Consider the following 7,368-nt stretch of genomic DNA (forward strand, 5'->3'; position numbering starts at 1 on the left):
GGACAGAGTCATTGGCCTGCTGCTGGGAGCTTCCAGCACAAGAACTGGCTCTAAGAAACAGTTTGCCGCCCCCCAAACAGCCTCCTCGGATGGTAGGAAGCAAAGAGAAGGCTGTGGCCACCTTGGGGAACTCGAGGACTTTGGTCGAGAGCCCATAAATCCAGCCCCTTTCCAACAGCCTCGCGCCGAGATGCATTCCTGCACTCTGTGCCAGAGGACAACCTCCTCCGCCGCCAAGCCCTGTGTCACAGCGAGGAGCTGCCTGAATCACCCAACAGGTTTGGGTTTTGTCATCGCATCCAAGCAACACCTGCTGCCTTTTATGGACCCGCACCAGCCCCACGGTTCTGCTCCTCGCTGTCAGCGAGGCAGGGACGGAGGAAAGCCACCACACTGCAGAGAGCGGGGTTTGTGGAGCCAGGAGGAGAACTCTGCACTTCCCCGGAGACAGCACCACCACAGTCTTGGGAAAGGGCTCCGTCCTTGCCAGCAGTAAATGAGAGACATTTACGAGGGGTTGTTGGGAAGAGAAACTGAGAGACTTAACCAGCACTCTCCCCTAAGGTCACAGACACTGGTAAGCTATTTTGAGAAGTCAACAGCCTTCCAGGCATGGTCCAAGCTACGCTATTATTTTCTGGGTGTCCTAAAGCCACCCCAGCGCAGATATAATGGACCAAGGTCTTATCTCCACGCCAGAGGCTGGAGGAGGGAAGAGATGAGAGGCAACCCCGGGACAGAGATGCCGGCTGGAGGGTCCGGGCTTCACCATCTGACTCCCAGCCCATCTTCAGGGAAGTGATGGCCTCGAGGGCTCCTCAGCCACAGAGATCGGGGCCTGACCTCCGAGTCGGAAAGGAGGAGGCTCACCCCTCTGCTCCACTACGCGAGCGCTTTCATCCTCCCACCCCTTCCAGGAAGGCTCCGCACAAGATTCCAGCAAATGCTGCACATCGTGAAGGACAGTCGTTTGCATGCAACAGAGCCCCGGCCAAGTTCAGTCAAGTGGAAGGAGACTAGCTTCTTAAAAACTGCCTTTTTAATTTAAAGCGCACAAGTAAACACTGACAGGTAAGAGAACCTGCCTCAAGAAAGCCCTGGCAGCAGGATAAGCAGGCAAGGCAACCGTGGGGAGACCAACACTTCCCCTGCTCGGGCCCTTTGCAGCACAGGGTTTTGGGGGACACTGCCTGCTCTCCGTTGGGAGCCCCAGTGGGCTCTGCTGACCCGTCACACACAGGAGCACGTGCTGTGGGCTCCAGAGTCTGCAAGCCACCGGCCAGCCACTCACCCCCACCTCGCCACATCCATCAGAGCTTCTGGGAGAAGGAAGAGCGAGGCACACAAATGGGAGCTTCAAACACAGGCTGTGACCGCTCCTGTGGGGTTCCCAGTGCGCCTGGGTGCTGGGGGTGCCAAGTTCTCCCTGCTCCCCGCAAAGCCGGGAACAAGCCTGTTCCGAGCTCCACGCCGAGGAGAGGGTGGCCAAGTCCCAAAGCATCTGCGGGGTGCAGGAGGGACACGGGGTGGGACTGCGGGCAGCTGTTAGACCCCACCATGACACTCCACATGCCCAGGCAGCCCCACACGTGCCCAGACGCTCCCCCCAGCCAGACAGGAGCCTGCACAGGGCTGGGTGCCACGGCCCCGGGACTGAAGCCCCCAGCCCTGCCACTGGCCCCCCACTGGGGCAGGGGCAGCCCAGGCCCCACAGAAAACGCCCCATCACCCCCACCAGTCCATGGACGAGCCTGGGCACCGGGCCTCCAAGAGGCTCCCCCCCCTTTCTAACAATGGGAGGAAGCTTTGTTGTCCAGGCTCCCCCACTCCAAGACCACGTCCCTTCTCCCGGGGGCGAGCCCACCTGAGCCCCACGGACGCCAGAAGCCCCCACGACAGAGAGGCACCTAAAGTTCCACGCATTTGCCCCAAGCGGCGCCTCGCCTCGGCGGGGCCGGGCGGAGGCTGGGCAGCGCCCAGGCCACGGAAGGCCCCGCCGCAGGTCACCGACCGCCGGCACAAAGGGCGCTGGGCAGCGGGGGGGGCGCGATGACAGCGGGGTCGGGGGGAGCCGAGGGCGGCCGAGCCCCGCGCCCCGGAATCGGCCTCCCCCCAGCGCCGCGGTGTCAGCCCCGAGCTGCGGCCGGGCGCTCCTGGGCTCGGGTCCCGCCGCCCCCGCGCCGGACCCCCCCGGGCACGCCGGCCCCGACAGAACAAAGGCGGGTAGGACACCGGGGACGAGCCCGTCCTCAGCCGGGCAGGGGCGAGCCCGGGCGGCCGGGACTGGGCTCCCCGGGCCGCCCCATAGCTGAGGTAGTGGCCAGAGCCGGAGCCGAGCCCCGGCAGGGACCGAGCCCGCCCCCGCCCCGCGGCAAGGAGGGGCGCGGGGGGGGCCCCGCCGGTGCCGGCCGCGGGGAGCTGGCACACGGGCGGCCTTTGTTCGGGGCAGGGCGAGCGGCGGCGGGCCGGCACCGGGGGGAGGGAGCGGGACGGCCGCCCGGCCGCCTTTGTGTCGCTCCCCGCGGGCCGAGCCCCGCCAGCGCCGGGCCCCGTCACCCCGGCCCGTCCCGCGGGGCGCGGCTCCGCCTGGCACCGGCCTCCCGGGCACCGACCGGCGTCCGGGGGCCCGGCACCGACCGGAGAGCGCGGTCGGGCGCCGGCCCCGGCGGAGGGCCGCGGGGAGGGCGAGGGCCGGGCCGCCCCCTCCCGCCGCGGGGGCGTGCGGCGCCCGGCAGGCGCCGGCCCGCACCAGCTGCATGCCCCCCCCCTCCCCTTCCCTCCCCCGGGCGGGCGGCGGCGAGGACGCCAAGCGCGGGACTCACCGTGGCCGGGCTCCTCGGCGGCGGGCGTGGGGGGGGCGGTCCCGCCCCGCGGTGGCGGCGCGGCCGCCCGGCCCGCTCCGCGGTGACCCTCCGCGGCGGCGAGGCGAGGCGGGGCGGGGAGTGCGTGCGGCGGCGCGGGGCGAGCGGTGCCGGGGGCCGGACGGGCGGTGGTACCGGTCGGGCGGGCGGCCGGAGAGTCCGCGGTCGCTCGGGCCGCGCCGTGCGCCCCGCGCGCTCCCGCACCTAAAATGGAAGTTGCTCCGGCGGGGCGGGGGGCGGGGCGAGGCGGGGCCGGGTTCCGCCCACTGGCGTCAGCGCGGCCTGCGCCAATGGCGGGCGCAGAGCGGCGCGCCAATGGGCACCGGGGGGCGGGACGGGACGGGACGGGACCGGACCGGGGCGGGGCGGGGCACAGCAGAGAGAGTCGGTCCCGGTGGGGTCAGTCCCGGTGAAGTTTGTCCCCCCGTGGGGTCTGTCCCGCTTGGGGTCCGTCCTCGTGGAATCTGTCCCCCGTGAGGTCTGTCCCGGTGGGGTCCGTCCCCGTGGGGTCTGTCCCCCGTGGGACCTGCCCCAGGGGGTGCGTGTCCCCCAGGCGGGGGTCCACCCTCGGCGGGACCCCCCTCCGGGGAGTGGAGCTGTCCGGGGGATGATGTGCTCCTCGGGGACAGTCCAGCCCCCCCCAGCACAGAGCCCCCTCCCAGCCTGTCCCGCCGGAGCAGGGGGAGATGAGTGACCCCATCCAGGGTGGAATTTGCCCAGAAGTAGGATGCGGTGGGAGTCAGGCTGAAGACGCCCCCAGGGGCCACCCTCACCCCTCTGGCTCCAGGGAGCTGGTGCTGGCTGGGGCCTGACCAGCACTCAGCCTGGGGGAGCACCGTGAGCCCCCAATCCAGGAGCTCAGCCCAGCAGGATCCTGTCCCATGGGCTCCTTCACCCGAGGCCGCGGGTGGAGGGACACAGCTGGTGGCTGGGGACAAGCATGCTGCCAGTCGGTCTAGTGGGGGGACCTGACAGCCCCACTGAAGGGAGCGTGGCCCGTTTTGGGAAGCCCCTTGTGTGGCCAAGGCCGCGTGGGCAGTGAACAGGGAAGGTCTGGGATGAGTGGCGTGGAGGCACGGATAAGACGAGCCAGGGGGGGCGGTGGGGAAGGCGTGGTGGGGGCTGTGGTGGGGAAGGTGCGGGGGCTCAGCGTGGCATGAATGGTGCCTTTCGCCAACACAGCCCGTCACAGCATCGTGCTGTGCACAACTTCCACAGCACAAAGCGAACGGTGCTGCCGTCCCCGCTGTTTCCCCGGCACGGAGAAACAGTAGAAGGGGACCTGGGGAGGTGCAGAAAACTATACAGATGGGAAATTTAAACGGGAGGTTTAATAATTGCAACTAATCCAGCCAGAGGAATGTAACTCCAGAATGAGCAGCACTCTGCAAAGGAGCAGCATCATGTCCCAGCCGCTGCTGCTCCACGGCATGGGGTGGGAGCCGAGCTCGGGGGGAGGCTGCCATGAGCACTCTGGCAGCCGAACCTCAGTGCTGGAGGATCCCCCTGCCCCAGGGGGGCAAGGGCGTGACGCAGAGCCTGCCCCGTCCCACGCTCGGTGAGGTGCGGATGTGGGTCCCCCAAAGATGACACCTTTCTGCCTCGTCCCCTGGGCTGCGTGATCCAGGCACCGGGGAGGATCCTGCCCGCTCCTGATTGCCAAACCATTAGTAAGATAATGACAATAGGGAAAGAGTTCAGGGAGGTTTTGGGTGGGGACAGGTGATTCTTGGGGTAAACATGCATTGCTTGGCGAGGTGAGGAGGAGGCGGGAGCGATGTGATAGCAGCCTGTGAGTGTTTGAAGAAGGTAATCCCCCAGCCGGGGTGGGGTTTGCTGAGGGTGGCGCAAAAGGGTGCAATAAGGAGAAATGGGATTCGGTGCATGTGAAAGGCACATTTAAGGAGACTGTCGGGGCGTGGGACCCCCAAACCCTCTGTGATGTTTGACTGGTAAAATAGATCACCCAACCTGCTGGCTGTAAAGAGCGGGGAGAGCTGGCCTCTGCCCCCCACAGGGCTGAGACCTTCTCCCCGCACCCCTTCACCCTTGTTGTCACCCAAAATGAGCGAGCCGGGCCCCTCTCGGCCCTGTGCCTTGTGTGAGAGCTGCTCCCAGATCGCAAATAATCCTCGGCTGCGTCCCCTCCTCTTCACCCACACAAGGAGGGAGGTGGGTGCGTCCCCCGAGTCCTGGGGATAAGGAGGGAGAAGAGGTGCTCTTGCAATTCCTTCTGGGAAGGAGAGTCCTCGCCTGCCCGTCCCAGGGACTTATGACACCTCTCCCTCAGGGAAAATCCATCAGGGACACCCTACTCCTCCATCCCAGCACCGGTTGCCACCAGACGCCCTTGCAGGCCCCTGCGCGGGCTGTTTGGACACCAGGCTGTCGGTGGGACATGGGTGGGCCCAGCACGATCGCACAAAACCTGGGCCCTCGGCAAAGCAGGGCTGAAACCAGCAGGAAACAGGCACTGGTGTGGGGGAATCACCAGATCGAGCTGTTCCACATCAGCTCACAAACTACTTCAGCCCACACATGGATTCCGAGCATGGCCTCCTTACCCTCCCCATCACCCCCCAAATACTCCGGTCCCCCTGCCCCACCTTGGGGAAGGTGGGCGGCCAAGAACAGGGCGCGCAGACTGTGCTGAGGCTTCCCCTGCGTGTAAAACCCCGTCGGACACAGGCGGCATGGCCCTGCGCGTGGCCGGGAATGGAGCACAGCAGATGGCTGCCCCTGACACAGACAACAGGTAAGTGGCCACCGGCGCAGGAAGCCCAGGGCAGCCTTCTGCTGTGCCTGCTATGCGGACGCACTGTTGCTATTGCAATCATCCCAGAAATTTAACAGCCTTTAAAGTCTTTAGTTTCCTCACAGATTAAACACACTGTTGGGAACACACCTCTGCTGGCTCCAAGCTGGAGCTGGAGTCAGATCCCTTTGAAGCCGGGCAAGTGCCTCCTGTCCCCAGGGCTGCGGGATGGAGCTGGACAGGGTCTGCCAGTGCATCGTCAGTGCAGGCTCCGGATTCAGCCATGTGCCGGTACACCCAGTAACTGTGCCAGAACACCCGGTAACGCACGCTTACATTTGAAGACAGGCTGAACCCCGATCCTCTGGCCACGGCTCCCCTCGCAACAGGTCACGCTCTTGTTTGAATATAACTACTGTGGCGGAGGAGTCCATCCCACTGCTTCCTGGGAGGAAGAGATGTGTTACTGGCATGGGGAAATTTGCCCTTTTACAGCAATTACGTGTAATAACATCTTGCACATCCCCTTTCATCCTTCAGCGCTGCTGATGCCTTATCCAGATGAGACGCCCAGAAAATGCAGTTACCACCGGAACAGAGCACGACGACTTGTTTACAAGACAGACCAGTGCTCCTCGGTGGCGGGGGCAGGAGGAAGGGGAGGCTGCTGCCTCCAGGCCCCATGCAGGCAGTTCAGAGAGATGGCCTGCATTGTTCTAAATCAGGATAACAAGGCGCTTCCGCAGCCCCTTTCCTATGGGAATCCCGACAGGTTGCTGTCTTCCCCCAGCACGAGGGGAAGTGTGGCACCATGGGGGTGAAATGACTCATCCGTTGGACGCTAGCATTAAAGGGGAGGAGAGAAGCTGGGGCTGATGGAGCTTTTCAGCCCGAATTCGAAGATGCCAGGCAATAAAGCAAGTGCACAGTCCACCCTGACACCTTCCCGGCACAATGTCTGGCAGCTCCGCATGCTCAGCATGGTACCGGGTCAGAGGAAAGCGAGGAACCTGCCTCCTGCCTGCCTCCTGCTGTGCCTGGGCTCTCCCATGCCTGCAAACTGTCCCGCTTTCACCTTTGGTGTCTGACCTGGCTCCATCCCATCGCACTCTTGGACTGTCTAATTCCTGTTACAACTTTTGCTCAAATGTGCAAATGACTGAAGCGTGTACAGAAATCTCCTTCCCTCCCAGCCCTGCAATGATCTATCACTACTTACAGCGTCATCTTCTTCCTCTCTCCACCTCCATCCTTCTCCCGGCCACGGACCCTGCCCTCATCCTTCCCTTCTGCGGCAGCTGCAGCAAAGTATGAGGTACTTGACAAGAACAGGGAAACAGGCAGCTCCTGCACTGCAGTGCAGCGACAAAAGCAAAAGGGGACATTGCTGGGAAACAATCGTGGCTGTAAGTGAGACCACAGATGAGAATTTCCTTCCTCTTAAAGAAACCGGCTCAGAACCTGATTTGAGGGCTGGGGAGACACTGGGAAGACATTTGTCCTGTGGGGAGGCCTCTCTTCCTACCAACTGCAGAGGAGCCTGGATAACCAGTGCAGGCTTAGGCTACCTCCAGACTAAGCTTCCTTCCCTTCCCCTCCCCAGTGAATCCCACCAGGAGATAAACCCCGACTGACGTTCCGCATCCCCTGAGTCACCCCGGGCTGTGCCCAGCTGCCCACCAAGGACGGGCGCTTGAGCCCCGTCCCAGCACAGCAAGGGCAGTGCCTGAGGGAACAGCTCCTGCACACCTG

General features: G+C 64.3%; 1 protein-coding gene across 5 annotated transcripts in view; it reads right to left on the reverse strand.

The window, feature by feature from the left end:
• The window catches only part of CTNND1 (catenin delta 1), a 33,965-nt gene extending 27,946 nt beyond the window's left edge, over nt 1-6,019 (reverse strand). Inside the window, exon 1 of one of the 5 annotated variants that reach the window (XM_054197662.1) lies at nt 5,953-5,975. The gene's annotated coding sequence lies outside the window, so the exon portion shown is untranslated. Of the gene's footprint in view, nt 1-2,822; nt 2,947-5,766; nt 5,786-5,952 lie in introns of those variants that run through there. The other 4 variants (XM_054197663.1, XM_054197658.1, XM_054197661.1 and 1 more) reach the window with 4 other exon arrangements.
• Nucleotides 6,020-7,368: the final 1,349 nt, after the last annotated feature.

Source organism: Rissa tridactyla, chromosome 4, assembly GCF_028500815.1.
Source record: "Rissa tridactyla isolate bRisTri1 chromosome 4, bRisTri1.patW.cur.20221130, whole genome shotgun sequence".
Lineage (NCBI taxonomy): Eukaryota > Metazoa > Chordata > Aves > Charadriiformes > Laridae > Rissa > Rissa tridactyla.